Raw genomic sequence first — 22,777 nt, 5'->3', positions numbered from 1 at the left:
TCTCCCTGTGTTCCACTTGGGCTGTTATTCTGCGTTTCTTTAGGATCTAATTTGTGACCATAGGCGTTATCATAATAGATATGGGTATTTATTTAGGTTTTAATTTATTACCAATTTAATTATCCTTATTGTTCCGAATATGGCAGTCTGTGTATTTGTGGCACCTTTACCTCTATCACTGTACTTTATAATCCAATATGGCTGACACAGTATGATGTCACTGCCAGACTGCCCAAGATGACTCTCACACTATAACATTACGCTGGATGTGTAGAAACGGCGGAAAATCAAAAAAAAACCAAGAATGGTAGCATGGTCTGTTTATTGAGGATTGTTTCTTCAGACATGTATCTATGAGTATTATGTTAAAAAACATACACTGCAGATCACACAAGACATCGTTAAATTACACTGAAGATATCCATCAACAATCTCAAGCTTTCATGTTTAAAAATTGCCATAGGCTTTTGATTTATGAGGTTGCACTTTCCCATCCAATGAAGTAGGAAGAAATGGACCAATTACAACATCATTATGCAAAACAAACATGTTATACTGTCCAAGCACCAACAGAATCCTCTGTATAGGATCAAACACCATCACTATAAGCTAAATGAAACAATTCTTCGAATGTGCTACGATCCCTATCCTCCAGCTAGGGATAGAATATGCTGCGTGCCACTGCCACTGGCCAACTGAAGATCCAGTGTGTGGAATAAATTTAGTAACACGGTCCTGGCATCAATGCACGAAGGTGCTAGTAGACTGTAATACGGCTGGAAATGGAAGCGATTGAGGTCAAAAAACCAAAACTGGGATTTTTGTCAAAAACAGTTACCATGAAAGGAAACTGTAATAAAAAGAAAAGGCCATTTCGAATATGCAAACAATGTTTACAAATTATTTTTAAAAAATAATTATTTTAAAAAATCTGGATATGAATGAGAAGCACAAGATATCTTCAATTGCTGTAAGTAGTATTGGAGAGTGATCAGACACTGGAGTACACACACTGATTTATAGGTATACTAGGAAAAAGCAGTATGTGGAGGAAGCAATTAGAATTTGTGGCAGTAGCTATGGACTTTGATGTAATCAGTAGATATAAAAGGGAGATGTCACCATATGTGTATACCTTAATTAAAAATTTCCTACATATTCTATAAAACTATAGGACAGAACTTGATAGCAGTAAACCATTAAGACGTCAGAACTATGTGTCAGACAATCTTTTTCATACAGCTGGAGTCAACGTCATTCACTGTGTACTGAAAGCAGCAAATTGCGCATTGAAATCGATTCTTATAACACATTCGTTTTATGATTCCTGATAGTATTCTCAATTACAGATAAGCAAACAGAATTGCGACAGTCCACTCGATAAATCAGTATGTTACAGCAAAACGATTGTAACGACATTGCTGGCAGTAAAATCTTTATTTGAACACCTCAGGGTTTTGTAATATGATACTATACCCATTGTAGGTTACCAATTTTCACTGCATGTTGTATGGAAACTACATAACGATAGTAAATAGAAGATTTAAAAAAAAGGCCAGTGTCACCCTGTTTCTTAAAAAAATGGAGTCAGTACTGGCTCTTATAAGCAATCAGTGGCAGGGCAACAATGCTCTGTAAAGAATAATGCGGGGCTTGCCTTTCTTCAGTTGTTGCAAGGAAAAGGAATCTGCAGAGCACATTCTCTTAAATGTGTTAAATAGAATATGGATCTGTGATTCAGAGCTCCACACAAGATGCATATTATAATGGGGACACTTTGCTAGTAGATGATGATCAAAAACGTTGGAAATAGATTGGGGCTTTGTGGTACATATCGCTTTACTGGACAACACAGCTGTCAAGCTTATTGTAATACAAATGTATGATTACTGATCAGTCCAGAAAACTGAAAACAGTAGCACTCCCCACGAGTCCATATTGGCATGGGCTGTCGCAAATGGTACACAGTAACTGTGGCAAGGAGGAACGGGAGTTTTTCTAGAGCAGTAGAAAAATACCACATGCTTCACATCTTGACACTACTGATAAAATTCCTTTACGCCATTGATTGGTTGTGGCTCACCCATGAAGCATTTGAACCTATGTTGGTTTATGCTGCTGATACAGTGATCAGTGTGGGATACTCTATGAGTCTGCTAACATAGAATCAGCTCGGCACATCCCATTCAAAAATGTAACTGAAAATCTTATGAAACTTAAATGGAAATCCTTGAAAAGTAGACGACATACCTATCTCAGAAGGCTATTGGGTAAATTTAGATAAATTGTTTTCAGAAAAGACTGTGAGAACATTAGCACATCACCATTTTACACTACTGGCCATCAAAATTGCTACACCAAGAAGAAATGCAGATGAGAAACGGGTACTCATTGGACAAATATATTATACTAGAACTGACATGTGATTACATTTTCGCACAATTTGGGTGCATAGATCCTGAGAAATCAGTACCCACAACAACCACCTCTGGCCGTGATAACGGCCTTGATACGCCTGGGAATTTAGTCAAACAGAGCTTGGATGGCGTGCACAGGTACAGCTGCCCATGCAGCTTCAACACGATGCCACAGTTCATCAAGAGTAGTGACTGGCGTTTGTGACGACCCAGTTGCTCGGCCACCATTGACCAGACGTTTTCAGTTGGTGAGAGATCTGGAGAATGTGCTGGCCAGGGCAGCAGTCGAACATTTTCTGTATCCAGAAAGGCCCGTACAGGACCTGCAGCATGCGGTCGTGCATTATCCTGCTGAAATGCAGGGTTTCGCAGGGATCGAATGAAGGGTAGAGCAACGGGTCGTAACACATCTGAAATGTAACGTCCACTGTTGAAACTGCTGTCAATGCTAACAAGAGATGACCGAGACGTGTAACCAATGGCATTCCATACCATCACGCCGAGTGATACGCCAGTATGGCGATGACGAATACACGCTACCAATGTGCGTTCACCGCGATGTTACCAAACACGGATGCGACCATCATGATGCTGTAAACAGAACCTGGATTCATCCGAAAAAATGACGTTTTGCCATTCGTGCACCCAGGTTCGTCGTTGAGTACACCATCGCAGGCGCTCCTGTCTGTGATGCAGCGTCAAGGGTAACCGCAGCCATGGTCTCCGAGCTGATAGTCCATGCTACTGCAAACGTCGTCGAACTGTTCGTGCAGATGGTTGTTAGTGACTCAGGGATCGAGACGTGGCTGCACCATCCGTTACAGCCATGCGGATAACATGCCTGTCATCTCGACTGCTAGTGACACGAGGCCGCTGGAATCCAGCACGGCGTTCCGTATTACCCGCCTGAACCCACCGATTCGATACTCTGCTAACAGTCATTGGATCTCGACCATCGCGAGCAGCAATGTCGCGATACGATAAACTACAATCGCGATAGGTTACAATCCGACCTTTATCAAAGTCGGAAACGTGATGGTACGCATTTCTGCTCCTTACACGAGGCATCACAACAACGTTTCACCCGGCAACGCCCGTCAACTGCTATTTGTGTATGAGAAATCGGTTGGAAACTTTCCTCGTGTCAGCACGTTGTAGGTGTCGCCATCGGTACCAACCTTGTGTGAATACTCTGAAAAGCTAATCATTTGCATATCACAGCATCTTCTTCCTGTCGGTTAAATTTCGCGTCTGTAACACGTCATCTTCGTGGTGTAGCAATTTTAATGGGCAATAGTGTATATCTGGCATAGTGATGATGAGAATAAAATAAGAGAGATTAGGGCAAATATAGAGGCACGTTGACAGTCATATCTTTCTTGATCAATATATGAGTGGAGCAACAAAAAAATCGATAATACTGTTATGATGCATCCTTCACCATGCACTGTACAGTGGCTCGCGGAATAAGTGCTTAGATGCAGGCTGTTTGCAGATGACGCTGTTGTCTGTTACACCACCAGTAGGCTGAAGTGAAATGCACAAGGAACTGCAGAGGGTTGCTGATTGGTGCTGGGGCTGGCAGTTGACCATGAATGTAAATATATGCAACTGTACACATAAATAGGCGAAGAGGTCCATTGCTGTTCGATTACACTGTTGGGAATAAGCCACAGGAAACAATAACAATGACGCAATATTTAGAAGTAGTCATCTGGACATACCTAATGTAGAATGATCACATATTACAACTTTGAGGAAAATCGGATGCCATACTAAAGTTCATAGAAGAGTCATAAGGGAACGCAAATCATCCACGAAAGAAGTGACTTACAAGAGTTTTGTAAGTCCGACTGCTTGTGAGTATTGCTCCTCAGTCTCGGAGAGAGAGAGAGAGAGAGAGAGAGAGAGAGAGAGAGACAGACAGAGAGAGAGAGAGAGAGAGAGAGAGAAGATCCAACGAATAAAGACATGCATCCGATCATTTAGGAACTGCAAGCTCGTTATGGAGATGCTCAACGAACATATTGCTACTTCGCGCTTACATTTTGTGACATAACCGCAATGGGACATTGTAGCTAATATGGAGGTTTGTTCAAAAAGATTTCGGGCCTGCAACCGGTCGTCGTAAACTCGTTCGGCTCACCTGAAGATGGCTGGCAGTTGTCCAGCCGAAATATCGTGCAATGAAGTTTACGACGACCGGATGCAAGCCCGACATCCTTCTGGACAGTTGATTCGCCGGGGAAAATTTCAAATTTTACAGAGTGGAGGTTTGTCGACGATAATTCTTTCCATGTGACATTTGCCAGTGGAACAGGGATGAGGTTTAAATGATAGAGATATAGAAGGGGAGCAAGTTCGTACACGTACATTACTCGAGTGGCAGGATGAATGCGCTGTCATTCTCTTGCCCAAAAAAAATAATATCAAAGCCACCACATACACCATTCCACTCTCGAATAGTAGGGAAGGGAATTATATGACGGAAGTACTCTCCATCACACGTTGTAAGGTGCCATGCATGTGTTATGCATCTGATTTCTGGTACAGTCTGCTTATAGACCATGGCATCGGCTGGGAAAAGCTTTGTGTAGCGTATGTACAGTGTTGTCTATTGTAAAGAATATAGGGAGTGCAAGCATGCATTAGGTAGAAGTAGGGGGGGGGGTTAATCCGTTGTGTTCTTCTCTAAGGAATTAGTATAGTTTTTAGAGGTTTATTTTTCTCGTTGTGATATTCGTCTACATCGACAGTATCAGGTTGGAAGTTAGGACAGCTTTCTATCTTATGAAATTATTCTTAGACTGTGATCAGATTCCAAGAGAATCACCGAGAATATTACGATACACTACATCGAAACAAATTCATAGAATTCATAGAATTCCAATTATTGTGGAGATATGAAAAAACAGCTCAAGAATTTCGTATGTGGATGTTTAAACAGCTCGCAGCTTATCAGTGTACCACGCAAATGGTCGCAATTCCCGTACGTATGTCACCTTGAGGCTCTAAGCTACAAATCGGTAACAAGCAAGACTGTTCTTTCTTCGGAATGAGATGTACGTATTGTTTTTTTTTTATAAAATAAATTTTTTTCTACCGCCAGTCATTATTTTCTTTTTTAAATACGGACTATACAGCAATGGTAGATGCATAATTTCTTAAATAAATACGCTAGCATCAGCTTGTTGCTTTGCAAAGGAACTTATGGCACAGTGGTAGAGAATTTTTTTTATACTGCTAGTCAATTTTTTTATTATTTAATAAGGTGTACATTTCGTCTGGTGGAGACGTCATGCGATGTCCACTGACAGGTGTCCAGGTATTTCTGATGTGGTAGTGTATGCACAGTCTCACAGAGTGCACCCCGAGCAAATAAGAGACAAGCAAGTTTATGCCTTTGAATTGCCCATGTGGCAGGGTATATATGTTATCCGTAGCTGAACACCGAAATAAAAAACAACTGTAATATTATTACAGCTGAAAAATCACTCTCTATATCTGTGTGTAACAAAAGGATGTGGAATTAACACAGAGTGACCGGTAGACCCAATATGCAAGCATGTGTGACACCTGCTGCGGACCATACTGCAGTGCAGGGGAGTCTATTCTTTTCATGCAGACTGTAAAATGCCTACTCCGTTATTCGTATTTATCAAAGCAAAGTTTCTCTCTAAAACCAGCTTTGTTTCTATAACTACGGCCATCGGACTAAGGCTGCACAGCTTGAAGTGGGTATCTTACTCTCAAGGAACACGCAGCCGACGACAAAAAATGGGGCCATGTGCGTACCAGCACATGCACTATCAAATCGCCACACTTGCCATTAAAAATCTTCAGACTCAGTTCTAATAGATATGAAAAGCATTCGAAAGGCGACACTTACTTCATAGAACTGAGAAGCTTTGTTGTCTCTAGTACAGGGCACGGTACATGCTCCGAACGTTTCTATGCACATGTACTGACGTTCACTCTTACTTCGGCTTGGTATTATTTTTCTGAGGTAATCATTGCTTCTACCGAACTTTGCTAACAACTCGCTTCTTATATTGATGAGTTCTCAGGCTCGTCCACGAACACTGTAACGTTTAACGGATTTATCGAACTTCTCATGGTATGTGGTCATGTATCGTCCAACGATGTCTGACATCCATGTACGACTCCCCACTACTACTTGCCTTCCTAGCCCCCATAAGGGTTGGCGCCAAACCAGCTTCTCGATCACTGAGGGTTCCTCTGGCTCTGCACTAGGCAGCTACGTGTTAGGTACAGATATCGATACTCAGGGAGTAACGGTATCTGTAACCTTACACCACACTGTCTATAAAAAGACAGGATGACTCCTGGTATAGCACAGTGTGCCATGCAGTGGTTGACAGCCGCTGACTAAGGCTAGCGGTGGTCGTCTCGATGCTTATCTCTTTCGGCCGCACGATGGAACGGTTAACATGCTTACGCACATACACTGCCGGCATCTCCACGTCACACTGGCGCTGCTGGTCGCGCTGTTAAAATAATTCCACACAATAGGCCTCTTCTCAGCAGGAGGTCGTGGCGGGTGGTGCGTACTTTCACTGGCTGGAGGCCGAGCGTCGTAGGACATTTGGAGTATTGATGCGTTTAGCCGGCCGGGGTGGCCGAGCGGTTCTAGGCGCTACAGTCTGGAACCACGCGACCGCTACGGTCGCAGGTTCGAATCCTGCCACGGGCATGGATGTGTGTGATGTCCTTAGGTTAGTTAGGTTTAAGTAGTTGTAAGTTCTAGGGGACTGATGACCTCAGAAATTAAGTCCCATAGTGCTCAGAGCAGTTTGAACTTTTTTTTTTTTTTTTAAACACCTGTCGTAATTGTTAAAAATGGAGGGATGGGATATCAGTTATAATTTGTTTATGCACCTCCACAGCGTAATTTAGTGACGTCTTGTGTGACCCGCAGTATGTGTGTTTTAACGTAATACTCATAGATACACGTCTGCAGAATAGTCCCTACATAAATAGACCATGTTATTCACTCGGATTTTTTTTTAATTTACCGCGATTTTCACACATACATTGTAATGTCATAGTGTCGGACTCATCTTGGGCAGTCTGATACTGATGTCACAGTGTGTTTGCCATTTTGTAACTGTACTATTTAATACAAGGATAGGTAAGAAAAACGTTAACCGTATGGTCTCATAAATTATGGTGATAAAGATAAAGATGACATAAATACATACGTGGAAACCTAGCGCTGCTGGACACGGCATACGGATGATTAATTGGATAATAAATTAAATGTTAAATAAATACCAACATATGGTAGGGTAATACATGGGCCACAAATTAGATCTAAAATAAACACAGAATAACTGCCGATGTGGAATACTAGAAGAGGGGAGGAGGCGGAGAGGAGGGTGGAGAAGCAACAATTCCATTTTTTTTACGTAATACACACAATTTTGCCTCAGTAACCACTCTGTACCACTATTAAGGCATTGTGATGTAGCAGAATTAGGTGATTTTACACCCGCGCGCCTTGTGGCTAGTCGGCATGTGGCTGTGTAGCTTTCCCCACACGGAAGTAGAGGCGCCCCACCGAGCGAGGTGGCGCAGTGGTTAGCACACTGGACTCACAATCGGGAGGACGACCGTTCGATCCCGCGTCTGGCCATCCTGATTTAGGTTTTCCGTGATTTCCCTAAATCGCTTCAGGCAAATGCCGGGATGGTTCCTTTGAGAAGGCCCATCCTTCCCTGATCCAATGAGACCGATGACCTCGCTGTTTGGTCTCTTTCCCTCAAATCAGTCCAGTCCAGAGGCGCCCAGTGTGAACAGAGGTGTGAACTGAATCACTCGCACGCACACATTGAGGAAGAGGCATGCACATACACGCTTGCATCTTCTTGCGTGTGGGGCAAGCTATGGCCGCACGCTGACTAGCCGCAAGGCGTACAGTTGTGAACGCACCTTAAATCTTCAGAAGTCGGGGCAGTAATATCAATTATCGCTACAAATGTCATTCTCTTACTGTGTAGGAAATGATAAAGTCCAAATTTTCTGGAACGGCAATTTGGAAACTAACTAGACGGTTCTTTTCGTTTGACTCTCTGTAACGATAATCACTAAAGGCGAACATATGACTTTCTTCTGAAACATGTTTGTGCCATATACACACAATCTGTAAGACATCAGGAGCAAGAACATGTCGTAATACAAACTTCTGGCAGTTAAAATTAAAGCAATACTGAATTGTGTACTTCGTCCACTTGTAGTATCTCATACTGTTATGATTACAACCTACTGACAACTGAACTGCATGATTTCTCTGTTGAGAACAGTAGAACGTTTCGTTGAATATTTGTGAATCAGCCCGTAGATTTGCAGCGGAAAACTGATAGGAATGTATCGCTAACTTGTTGCATGAACGTTTATCGTAAGTCTGGTCAAACGTTTCAAATCAGATTATTATTACTATTATTAATATTATTATTATTAAGATCCTAAGGACTAGATTAGATGCAACGAAAATATTAAAACCTTGTAGTACTGCCATATAATGGAAATGTCGCGTGGCTAGGGCCTCCCGTCGGGTAGACCGTTCGCCTGGTGCAAGTCTTTAGAGTTGACGCCACTTCGGCGACCTGCGCGTCGATGGGGATGAAATGATGATGATTAGGACAACACAACACCCAGTCCCTGAGCGGAGAAAATTTCCGACCCAGCTGGGAATCGAACCCGGATTGACAGTCTGTCACGCTGACCACTCAGCTACCGGGGCGGACAGTACTGCCATCATATTAGGTATTCTGTAATCAACTGGAACAATGCTGACGCTAAAACACTACAACTAAGACGTAGGATGCTAAAAACAATGATACAGATATTGAAAGGATCTCACAGTAAAACTCGTTTTAAAACCATTAACATCTTTCACCAATCTCGTCACATTCCGACAAGGAGACACAAGACCTCTGCAAAGAAATAGAGAAACTGATAAACGACAGCAAATCCCACTACAAGATGGTGATGTGGTGATAGAGAATTTTATTGCACAAGTAGCACAAAAACTAAAGAAGGATTCTTCAGCACGAAGCCTGAAGTTTGATTCCCGAAAAAATAGAGGTTATACTTTAGAAGAATTTGCCGAGAAGACGACAGGTTTGCCCATAAATGGTTGTAGACTCTGTAATCCCCCCCCCCCTCCTTCTTCTTTCTTCCTTCTATTGTCCACATTAAACAATGCACAGACCAAGTAATTAATAAGCAAAGTGTTTTATTAAGATCTGAGAGGAGTGAAGATTACAATAAATTTTTAAGCTTACTTTTAGGAGTGAAGATTACAATAAATTTTTAAGCTTACTTTGCTTGTCATGTTGAGATGGCTCCAGCTCTTATTGTCTGAAGTGTTGATACAACTGTTAGTAAATAGTGCAATACTAAGAAGGCGAACTGTTCTTACAGAAATTACGTACTGTATGCGCCCGACATTTTGCTTCTTATTAAATCTTACGAGTATTTTCATAGCTACTAAAAATCCACAGTCATAAATTTTGAGGACTATCTGTAAGTGGATAGGCATCTGTGGTGCCAGGAGAAATTATTTTGTAGTTTTTGGTCCAATTTCGGAGCATGATATACTAAAAATTCACTTTTTAAAATAATTATTTTGTGGTGTTTGGTCTTGCGTCTGAAATTTTTAATCTGTTTTAAACATTTTGATGAGATTACAGCACAGTCATGAAGTAAATTTCGATTTTGGTTCAAATGGTTCAAATGGCTCTGAGCACTATGAGACTTAACTTCAGAGGTCATCAGTCCCCTAGAAGTTAGAACTACTTAAACTTAACTAACCTAAGGACATCACACACATCCATGCCCGAGGCAGGATTCGAACCTGCGACCGTAGCGGTCGCGGGGTTCCAGACTGTAGCGCCTAGAACAGCTCGGCCACTCCGTCCGGCAAATTTCGATTTTATTTCAGTTTATCTTCGCCTGACTCAACCAGTACACTGCTTCTTCTACGTATATCTCGCCTTAAGTCCGTGAAGTTAAAACTCTGTGAGGCTGGAGATCACACAAAGGCTTACCAGGTACCGTTTTTCTCGCAAAACCATTGTGACTGGAACAGGAAAAGGGGGATATGACAGTGGCAAACAAAATACCCTCCGCCAAACGCCAGAGGAGAAAGTGAGTTAGTATTGCATTATCATCTAGTTCTGAACTATGTTTAAAATAACGAGTCTCTAGCTCTTCGAGAAGTTTGTTTAAAATCATTTACATAATTTGCACCGAACACATAGACAGTTATATAAGAAAGCGATATCCATCTCCTCTTCACCCTCTCACTGCTCAACCCTGCTCGTCTCCTCTCATACTGCCTAGAATGCATTCCAATACTACCCACACAACAAACTGGCCCTGCAGGGCAGTTGAGATGCCTGGGCTTACAGATACTTTTCACCTCCATCCCTATGGATCAGACTGGCAAGTAAGCGAGTTATGATTGCATTATCATCCAGTTTTGCGCTATGTTTAAGATTTCCAGTCTGTAGCTCATTGGGAGCAAGTTTGAAGTCTACTGGAAAATTAGTGCTAAACAGACAGACAAGAAAGCGATCTAATAAAAACCTGGCAAAATTATCGTCAACTGCGTATAAAAAAGTTAGGTTTTAGTTAAGGAATAACTTCACCTTAACAACAGAATGGCCAATGCGAAGTTGAATATCACCTTCAATGGTCAGGTCCTTCACTACCAAGACTCTCCAAATTATCTATGAGTGACTCTTGATAGCCGGCCGGTGTGGCCGAGCGGTTCTAGGCGCTACAGTCTGGAACCGTGAGACCGCTACGGTCGCAGGTTCGATTCCTGCCTAGGGCATGGATGTGTGTGATGTCCTTAGGTTAGTTAGGTTTAAGTAGTTCTATGTTCTAGGGGACTGATGACCTCAGAAGTTAAGTCCCATAGTGCTCAGAGCCATTTGAACCATTTGACTCTTGACAGAACCCTCACTTGCTGGAAGCAATTACATAAAATCCTTGCGTATTCTCGTATTTGAGCAGATTAATATTACTTATTGATAGCTGTAGAGTATAAATTCGCGGAGTCGTTAGTCAGTTGTTTGTTTCGGACAGCCAGTGCGCTTTTGACACAGCTCAGTGATCCTTGAGCAGCCGCTGGTGAAGTATCAGTGCAGCAGCAGTGCAGTAGCGAGTCGCATATTTAGCTTTCATATTTGTTTTGTAGTTTGATTCTTAATTTCTTTCCGAGTGTTTGTGCGCTTGCATATTTAATTACATAAAATCCTTGCGTATTCTCGTATTTGCGAGGAGTTATATTACTTATTGATAGCCGTAGAGTAAAAATTCGCGGAGTCGTTAGATTTAGCAGTAGGATGGATAGGGTGTGTGCGTGCTGTGTGCGGGCGCAGGAGGAACCGGCCGCGGCTCGCGAGCAGCTGAGCGTGTTGTTGGCCACGGTCAGCCGCCTTCGGGCTGCTGCCTCGAGGTGCAGCGACGGCGGAGGGTCTGGCGCGTCGCTTGAGACACCCCAGGTGTCGCTTGCTGCGCCCGCTGACTCAGCCGCCGAGGCAGCTTCTAGTGTACCCGACGCGTTGGGGCCGCCCTCACCTCAGGGTGAGTGGTGGACTGCAACGCGTTCGCGTCGCTCGAGGAGGAGGGCCAATGTGGAGGCTGGCCGGCTGGCCTCGCCCGTTCATCCAGTCAGTGGGCAGGTGGCCGCTCCTTCAGCAGGACCCGAGCAGGCACACGGGGGCAAAGGCTTGCTGGTTATTGGGAGCTCTAACGTTAGGCAGGTGATGGAGCCCCTTAGGGAACTAGCGTACAGGGCTGAAAAGAAATCCAACGTGCACTCGGTTTGTCTGCCGGGGGACCTCATCCGAGATATGGAGGCGGCCTTGCCTGCGGCTATCGAGCGCACGGGGTGCAGTCGTCTGCAAGTAGTTGCTCACGTCGGCACCAATGATGCCTGTCGCTTGGGTTCTGAGGCGATCCCCAGTTCGTACAGGCGGCTGGCGGATTTGGTGAAGACCGCTGGCCTCGCACGCAGGGTGCAAGCAGAGCTCTCGATTTGCAGCATCGTTCCCACAGTGGATCTGGGTCCTTTGGTTTGTAGCCGAGTGGAGGGTCTCAACCAGAGACTTCGTCGACTCTGTGACGGTCTTGGCTGCAGATTTATAGACTTGCACTAGTGGGTGGGGAATTGTAGGACGCCCTAGATAGGTCAGGGGTGCACTACACAAAGGAAGCGGCTACTCGGGTAGCAGAGTACTTGTGGCGTGCTCATGGGTTTTTTTAGGCTAGGCAGTAGTGCGAGATGTCCTGATGAACACTCACCAGTCGACGTGCAGACAGGGAAATCAGGACGCGCTCAGTGTAAAGACTCTTCAGCTATCAAGATAATAGCAGTAAATTTTCAGAGTGTTCGCAATAAAGTTCCTGAATTTACTGCCCTGCAGGAAGCGTGTGGCGCGCAAATTATTCTCGGGACTGAGACCTGGCTGAACCCTGAGATAGGAAGTTCTGAAATATTTAGTGACGGTTGGAACGTGTATCGGAAAGGCAGATTTGACACCGCAGGAGGTGGTGTCTTCATTGCAGTTGACAAAAATATTGTATCTACTGAGGTCGAAGTAGAGTGTGATTGTGAAGTTATCTTGACACGTTTAACAGGGCTAGGGGAGATAAAGTTAACTGTGGGGTGTTATTGCCGGCCACCAGGTTCCACCGTGACAGTTCTAGAATCATTCAAAGGGAGTCTACATTCTGTATCGCAGAAGTACCCGGATCATGCTACATTAGTCTGAGGCGACTTCAACCTACCTAGTATAGTCTGGGATGTTTATGGATTCATTACAGGTGGTCGTGTGAACTACTTTTGAACACATTATCCGAAAACTGTCTTGAGTAGCTAAACCGACAGCCAACGCGTAATGGAAATATTTTAGATCTGGTAGCCACGAACAGACCAGACCTCATCGACGGTGTCAGTGTTGAGACAGGAATTAGTGATCATGATTTTGTCATTACGACTATGGTTACGAAAGTTAAAAAGTCGGTCAAGAAGGTTAGGAGAGTATTCTTACTAGAAAGAGCAGATAAGTAGTTGTTAGCATCCCACTTAGTAAATGACTCGACTTCATTTACTTTCGGTACGACGGACGTGGAAGAATTATGGGCAAATTTTAAACACATTGTAAATCACGCATTGGACAATTATGTGCTGAAAAAGTGGGTTACGGACGGAAAAGACCCACCGTGGTTTAACAGCGCAAATCGGAGAATGCTCAGGAAGCAAAGGCAGATGCACTCGCTGTGCAAGAAAGATCGGGAGAATGAGGACAGGCAAAAGTTAGTAGAGATTCGTGCTGCTGAAAAAAGAGCGATGTGCGAAGCATAAAACCTCTACCACCGTCATACCTCAGCAAAAGATCTTGCTGAAAACCCAATGAAATTCTGGTCTTACGTAAAACCGGTAAGCGGGTCGAAGGCTTCCATCCAGTCACTCACTCATCAGTCTGGCCGGGTATCGGAAGACAGCAAAACGAAAGTTGAAGTTTTAAATTTAGCATTTGAGAAATCTTTCACGCAGGAGGATCGTGCAAACATACCGCCGTTTGAGTCTCGTACAGATTCCCGTATGTAGGACATAGTGATAGACATCCCTGGGGTTGTGAAGCAGCTGAATGGGTTGAAAATAAATAAATCGCCAGGTCCTGATGAGATTCCAATTCGGTTTTACAGAGAGTACTCTACTGCATTGGCTCCTTACTTAGGTTGCATTTATCGCGAATCTCTTGCTCAACGTAAAGTCCCGAGCGACTGGAAAAAAGCGCAGGTGACGTCTGTATAGAAGAAGGGTAGAAGGACGGATCCTCAAAATTACAGACCAATATCCTTAACATCGGTTTGTTGCAGGATTCTCGAACATATTCTCAGTTCGAATATAATGAATTTCCTTGGGACAGAGAAGTTGCTGTCCATGCATCAGCATGGCTTTAGAAAGTACCGCTCCTGCGAAACGCAACTCGCCCTTTTTTCACATGATATCTTGAGAACCATGGATGAAGGGTATCAGACGGATGCCATATTCCTTGACTTCCGGAAAGCGTTTGACTCCGTGCCCCACTGCAGACTCCTAACTAAGATACGAGCATATGGAATAGGTTCCCAAGTATGTGAGTGGCTCGAAGACTTCTTAAGTAATAGAACCCAGTACGTTGTCCTCGATGGTGAGTGTTCATCGGAGGTGAGGGTATCATCTGGAGTGCCCCAGGGAAGTGTGGTAGGTCCGCTGTTGTTTTCTATCTACATAAATGATCTTTTGGATAGGGTGGATAGCAATGTGAGGCTGTTTGCTGATGATGCTGTGGTGTACGAGGAGGTGTCGTCGTTGAGTGACTGTAGGAGGATACAAGATGACTTGGACAGATATCGTGATTGGTGCAAAGAATGGCAGCTAACTCTAAATATAGATAAATGTAAATTAATGCAGATGAATAGGAAAAATAATCCCGTAATGTTTGAATACTCCATTTGTAGTGTAGCGCTTGACACAGTCACGTCGATTAAATATTTGGGCGTAACATTGCAGAGCGATATGAAGTGGGACAAGCATGTAATGGCAGTTGTGGGGAAGGCGGATAGTCGTCTTCGGTTCATTGGTAGAATTTTGGGAAGATATGGTTCATCTGTAAAGGAGACCGCTTATAAAACACTAATACGACCTACTCTTGAGTACTGCTCGAGCGTTTGGGATCCCTATCAGGTCGGATTGAGGGAGGACATAGAAGCAATTCAGAGGCGGGCTGATAGATTTGTGGATGATCATCACGCGAGTGTTACGGAAATGCTTCAGGAACTCGGGTGGGAGTCTCTGGAGGAAAGGAGGCGTTCTTTTCGTGAATCGTTACTGAGGAAATTTAGAGAACCAGCATTTGAGGCTGACTGCAGCACAATTTTACTACCACCAACTTACATTTCGCGGAAAGACCACAAAGATAAGAGAGATTGGGGCTCGTACAGAGGCATATAGGCAGTCATTTTCCCTCGTTCTGTTTGGGAGTGGAACAGGGAGAGAAGATGCTAGTTGTGGTACGAGGTACCCTCCGCCACGCACCGTATGGTGAATTGCGGAGTATGTATGTAGATGTAGATGTAGAAGCACATAGCAAACACCGCAGCAAAGCTGAGATCGCGCAATAACATCATACAGAAGTTGAGTGGTATCTGATGGGGCGCAAGAGCTACGACACCTTGATGCGCTGCCTTATGGCTGGTCTATTCTGTTGCTGAATACTGTGCCCCAGTGTGGCTCAATAGCACGCATGTGAGAAAAATTGACGTGGAGCTAAATGCAGCAATGAAGACAATAACAAGCTGCATCAAATCTACTCCTGTGTACTGGTTACCACCTCTAAACAACATTGCGCCACCAGACGTCCGAAGACAAAATGCCCTCCTCAAGGAATACCAAAAATTACATCCAATGCACTCTGACGTTCCTGCACTTCGGATGAACCGATTAAAATCTAGGCAGCCATCTGTCCTACTGGCAGAACATCTACAGGCAGCTGCTTTCAGTATCAGCAAAAAGTGGACAGGAATGTGGAACACTGTTGCCCATGAGAAACATCAGACCCTCCAAAGACCTGACACGAGACCAGTCGGTATGGAACTAACGCGACGTGCCTAGAAAACAATTAATCGCATCAGCACAGGCCACGGCATCAGCTGATGGTCATCAACAGCACGGACTACATTTGCAAGACAAACGTGTGTCAGAGATATTTTAAGTTACAACCAACGTAAAAATCAAACTAACTCCTGAGAGAAATGTTGTTCTCGAATTCGTATGGCTGACAATTGGAACATGCAGTGAGTCACAAAGAAAATTTAAAAAGATCTTATTTCAATGAGAAAGCAACTCATAACATCTAGTGTGCTAACCAGAAAATCGATATAGAATGATAAAGCCTTTGCATGCACAGCTTAACGAAATCGACCTAGGAAAATTCCGTACAGAAGAACCGTATAAGCTGTTGACTTTTGACGATTGTCCCCATATACTGAGGATTTGATACTGGCGATATAAGACCAAGTGATCGCTACAAGAAACGATCTGAAGTACGTCGTAAAAGTCCCTCCCTCTTCTCACCCGATCTGCTCCCTGCTGCAAGAGCGACTACCGATATACCGATATAGCTGCAACGTCTTACTGGCAATGCAACACTTAACAGCCGTCGGTGGAATTGTTACAGGAAGAGAATATAACATCAGAGTGCATTATGTCCTTGCACTGCAATATCTCTTGAGTTCCTGCGATAAGCAACCATGTTATAAATACGAATCTGAAAGGATGCGAAAACCGACAGGTGGTTAATGTATGGGACCGAGAAATACTAAAAGAGTGTACGCCGTTAATTAATCGTCCTGACTTGGTGTTCCTAGATAAATCTAGCTGAAAATCTTGATTTATTGACATCAAAAATTGTACCTAGTACATATGAAGAAAATAAATAATAATACTGAAGGAACAATTTCAGAGAGTGGTATGCTGTATCTGTTAATACAGTATCAACCATCACTAGAAATGCGCGATGCATGCGTCACTCACTTCATGATGTACTAAGGGAACTGGACAGGTCAGCGTATCTCCAGAAGTAGTTGTACGAAGCTGTAGTCAGGGAAGTAATAAGAAGCAGAAACTAAAATTGAAAAAAGAAAAATTGTCTTACTTCTCAACACAACTTGCACTATAACTGAAACGTTTGCGATTGTAACCTATTTAAAGATGTGATAAAGAATGTAGCAACAATAAGCAGATAGAAGAAATATGAACTGTACGGAGTAAATGAAGGGGAAGAGCAATAAGTGTATAGTCTGGTTCATCGTTGGCTAAAGTGCATAAGGAATGGGGGTGACTATCTGTAAAAACGACAGTCTGTAGCTGAAATATTGCTCTACTTAGGTGTGTTGTTGTGATTTCCATGAATGAAAATAGGAGGCATTACTTTCGGAATGACCCACGAATCTAACGGCCGGACAAGCTGTCTGTCGTAGCGGTAATAACTTCTATACACAAACCTTAGTTGTGATTCAGTCTATTTGTTAGTGAAAGCCGTATCAAAAGTTCTGCAGTAGTTCGGGAGATTAGCCTTCTCATACAGACAGAAAAACGAGTAGTGGGACTCTAATTTATATAAATATATAGATATATTGCTCATATACATTGGATCTATACTCGTTCGGGCTGACCAGCACATCAAGCAAAGTCAGTTCAGAAAAGAGCAGCACGAACTTGTTTGCTTCACGAAAACCTGGGACAGAAATTCTGATAAGTCTCAACAGACACTCGAAAAGAGACACTTAACATATTCCAAAACATACTCACAAAATTCTAAGGGAAAGAACACGAATATTCTTCAGCCTCCCAAGCATCTGTCCTTCAGAGATATTGAAGGTAAAACTAGAATAGTTTGCACAGAGGAGTGTAAGTCAACATTCTCCTCACATTCTATCTGTGAGTTGTGCGGAAGGAGTCTTTATCACGTAGGACAATGAAAAGTTCCCTCTGACTGCCAATTTCTAGTTAATCACTAAATTCGTATGGAACAGCTGGCTGGGAGTCCACAAGACTGACATTCAGCCGCCTGTTTGCAACTTCTTTCAATTGGACAGCAGTTTGGCGACTTGAGCACTCTTAAGCTACAGCAGTAGTCCTACGACGGTAACGGGACCTACAGTTTAGCGGGCAGTCCGAACCACGTGTCATTCCTGACACATCTCACATCATCGAGAGGTGAAGGCTAGAGTAAAGGCAGAGTTAAAAACTGCGATTTCTGTCTGCGAATCGGTTCTATGACCTTGCCATCTCCAGACTCACACTTCGCCACTAGACCACCACGCCCGACTGTACTTGCTAATAATTCTTGGCTTGTAGAGATAAATATAATGCTGTGTATGTTACTATACAGTACAGGCTGCTGGTAGTCTTCTGGTGTGTTTTTCAGTTTTTTATAGCAGCAGATAGCATATACATATATGGGTATTGTAAATTCGAAACTTGCCGGGACTGCAACCAAAGCAGTGTAAATCAGTGTAATAATAAAGTAAAAATAGAAAATACGAGTCAGCGTCGCATATTTTATTTACAAAGAGTTTATTTGACGAGAGCTTGTAGCTTAAAAAAAGACATGGGAAGCTGCGAGGGCTATTCGGAAAGTGAGGAACTATCGGTTGCGAACTGGAAACCACTGTGAAAATCCGACGAAGCTTTTCACAGACGATTTGGGCAATGTCTCTAGTTCGCATCAAGATGCTTTTTTCAGTTGTGAGAATACTGTGAGCGAGTAAAGGTGTCTAGAACAACAATGTCTCCCGCCAAGTAGAAGGGTCCGCTGAGACGCTTCGCCTTGATGAATGCAACCCACCTAACACAACTGCCACGCGCTTCCTTCTTCATGGCAATTCTCAGCCGCACTCTGCAGGGGCAGTGAAGACGCGCCGCAGCCTTTTCGATGGGAAGTGTTCGGTCACCCACAACACGGCCCTAACTGGCTCGTCCTGAGTATCATCTCTGTTCACATCAAACGCTGGATACGAAGACAACACTTGGGCGCAGGCTACGCGCTGTAGACCAGCGTAGAGAATTATCGGAAAGCACAGCCGGCTGCCTTCTATGACGATGGTGTTGGAAATTTGGTATAACGCTCCGACAACTGTCTAAGTCGGAGCGGCGACTATGTAGCGAAGCACCTGGAAGGTGTAGCTAAAAGTACAAAGAAAACAGTTTTGATTTTCACGGCGGTTTCCATTTCGCGACGTATCGTCCCTTACTTTCCGAACAACCGTCGTATTTTATCTGTAATTGACACTGTGAGAATTCCGTGGTTGCGTTATAAAATATGTTATAGAAACGACTATCAAGCACTAATTTAAAGTCTTTTTGTTCTACGCATGGTATGCTTCCATGCCATTGCCGGTTTCGTATTTTTGTTCATTGTCAAAAGGCTACATTGCAGGATGAAATGCTAGTCAAGCGTTGTTGTTTTGCTTGTTGTGACGCCCCATCGTGAAGGTATATTAACTGATAAATATTCATAAAGGAATTGGGGGTAAATGAAACCTCGAAAATGCATAATGGCTGCTTAGCACCGGTACTTACAGTGTACGCCTCTTGATAGCTTTGAGTTTTTGTTGTTTTCCGTGTATCTTGCAGTTGTATCGTGATAAACGTGTCCCTGTGTACATCCACGAAATCACAAAGTAAAGGTTGAGTTACCATTAGTATTTCTACAACGAACAGCCTGACTTCACATGCGCTCTACGTGTTTTATACACTGAAGCGCCAAAGAAACTGGTACAGGCACGCGTATTCAAATACAGAGATACATAAACAGGCAGAATACGGCGCTGCAGTCAGGAACGCCTATATAAGACAACACGTGTCTGGCGCAGTTGTAGATCGGCTGCTGCTACTGCAATGGCAGGTTATGAAGATGTAAGTGAGATTGAACGTGGTGTTATAGTCGGCGGACGAGCGACGGGACACAGCATCTCCGATGTAGCGATGAAGAGGGATTTTTCCGTACGACCATTTCGCGGGTGTAGTGTGAATATCAGGAATCCAATCCACTAAAACAAATCTCCGACATCGCTGCGGCCAGAAAAGGATCCTGCAAGAACGGGACCAACGACGACTAAAGAGAACCGTTCAACGTGACAGAAATGCAAACCTTCCACAAATTACTGCAGATTTTAATGCTGGGCCATCAAAATCGGTCAGCGTGCGAGCCATTCAACGAAACATCATCGATGGTCATGTACGAGTATGGAGACAACCTCATGAATCCATGGGTCCTGCATGTCAGCACGGGACTGTTCAAGCTGGTGGAGGCTCTGTAATGGTGTGGGGCGCGTACAGTTGGAGTGATAAAGGACCCCTGATACGTCTAAATACGATTCTGACAGGTGACACGTACGTAAGCATCCTATCTGATCACCTGCATCCATTCATGTCCATTGTGCATTCCGACAGACTTTAGCAATTCCAGCAGAACAATGCGACGCCCCACACGTCAAGAATTGCTACAGAGTGGCTCCAGGAACACTCCTTTGAGTTTAAACACTTCCGTTGGCCACCAAACTCCCCAGATATGAACATTATTGAGCATATCTGGGATGCTTTGCAACGTACTGTTCAGGAGAGATCTTTACTCCCTCGTACTCTTACGGAGTTATGGACAGCCCTGCAGGATTCATGGTGTTTGTTCCCCCCCCCCCCCCTCCCCAGCACTACATCAGACAGTTCAGCACTACATCAGACAGTTGAGTCCATGTCACCTCGTATTGCGGCACTGTGCACGCTACCTACCGGGTGTCCTACACGATATCAGGCAGGTGTACCAGTGTGTTTGGCTCTTCAGTGTATGTACTGATAGCTTACAAAGATGCTGAAAGAAATGTTTACATTGTTTATGTTGGTGTCAGACAGGAGGTGAAAGTTATGACTTTAACATCCATACATTTTAAGAAATAATAAACAAATAATCGATGTGCGACGGAAAATAATTAAACATAGTCTGCAAAGTTATAAAGACACGTTCATGGTAAGTGCTGGAGATAAACAGCCACTGCGCAATTTCCAGATTTCTTCGTTTTCTTTATGAATATTTACCAGTTGATATATTTTTACTATAGGGCGTCATGGTAAGCAAAACTACGAACATTTGGTTAGCAGTTCACCTGACGATAAACAGAAGTTCGAAACCGACAATGGCATGGAAACATAAAATGTGTTGAACAAAAAGTCTTTAAATTAGATGCTGGTAGATGTTTTATAACTCATTTTACAAGACGTTAGGCTCTCAGAAGATTCTTGTTTTATGTATCTATATTTTATCCATAATGGTTGCAGGTGAACTCCGTGACTTCCGCTAAGAGTATAGAATAATAATAGCTACCAGTCACAATAGAAGATTTTTTTTTTTTTAACAATCGCCGGGTTTCTGGTTTGTCCCTATATTTAGGTAGCTTAGATTCAGGTAAATGTTCCCATACTCGTTTTTCTTAGTTTATCCAAAATTTTTTTTCAGAAGAATTCAGTATCACCGGAAGATCAAAATATACCTAAAGACTTTTAGGTTAGCAAATGATTTTACTTAACTGGAAAGTTTTGGTTCGCAACGGGATTTCAGATTCATAGGAATTGAAAAGAACATTCTAGAGGTCAAAAAATTCCAGCTTTCAGACTGAATAAGATTTGTTTCAAGATAAAAGATTTCAGTTTATGAGCCGAAAGCTTTAGAAGGCAGGAGGTGCGGGCCTAAGAAAGCAAAAGGAAAACCCTGATGAACGTATGAATGCGCTAAAAGGTGTGGATGGAAAAATGGTTTAGGTGTAATGTCTCAGATTACTAATCCAAAAGTCCTGACTCCTTGTTTTGACCCCAGCCACCTTTTAGCTTTTGAATAAAAATCATCAGACTTTCGATGGCAGCAGCACTTACATGTTCTGGGGCACCTCGCCACCTCTCGGGCGGGGATCTGGACCTGAAGGCAGAAGAATCAGGAATGATCAACAGCATGATAATGCAGAAGGCCGTGGAACCAATCGCATTGACTTTCGGCATACATACTTATTAGCCATCACAAATTCAAAGGATTTACAAGTCTATCCTAGCACGAGGGGCGTTCCACATTCATTTACGCTTTACTTATTCCCATCGTTCATGGTGCGCCATCTGACGCATCATTACAGTTACAAGTTGTTGAACAATCAGTACAACCCATTTTCGCAACTGCTGTTATTACGCGAGCCGACAATATGGAGTGTGAATACCAAGGACAGTGCTAAAAGACTTGGTTGCTGTCGAAGGAGGGAGTAAACACTGCGGATATTCACAGGCGATTGGTTCCACTGTGTGGAAAGTGTGAACTGTGACAAAAAACCCTATACTCCTGGGTGGATGTCAGGAAAAGTGACCGCTATCAACAGAGAAAGGAACCATTTCTCGGAGGAGGAAAGTGCCTGACATAATACCAGTCAACGTTTCAAGAGTAGAACATCTACATCTACATGATTACTCTGCAATACACAATTAAGTGCGTGGCAAAGGGTTCATATAGTCACTTCCCGCTATTTCTCTACGATTCAACTCTCTAACAGCGTGCGGGAAAAGCGGGCACTTAATGTTTCTCTGAGAGCTCTGATTTCTCTTTTTTATCACGATGATCATTTCTCGCTATGTAGATGGGAGGCAACAGAATATTTTCGTACTCGGAGGAGGAAGTTGGTGACTGAAATTTCACGGGAAGGTTCTGCGTGCGGGAAAAGCGGGCACTTAATGTTTCTCTGAG

The sequence above is a fragment of the Schistocerca piceifrons genome, chromosome 3 (genome assembly GCF_021461385.2).
Source record: "Schistocerca piceifrons isolate TAMUIC-IGC-003096 chromosome 3, iqSchPice1.1, whole genome shotgun sequence".
In the NCBI taxonomy this organism is placed as follows: domain Eukaryota; kingdom Metazoa; phylum Arthropoda; class Insecta; order Orthoptera; family Acrididae; genus Schistocerca; species Schistocerca piceifrons.
This window is presented reverse-complemented; position numbering follows the sequence as displayed.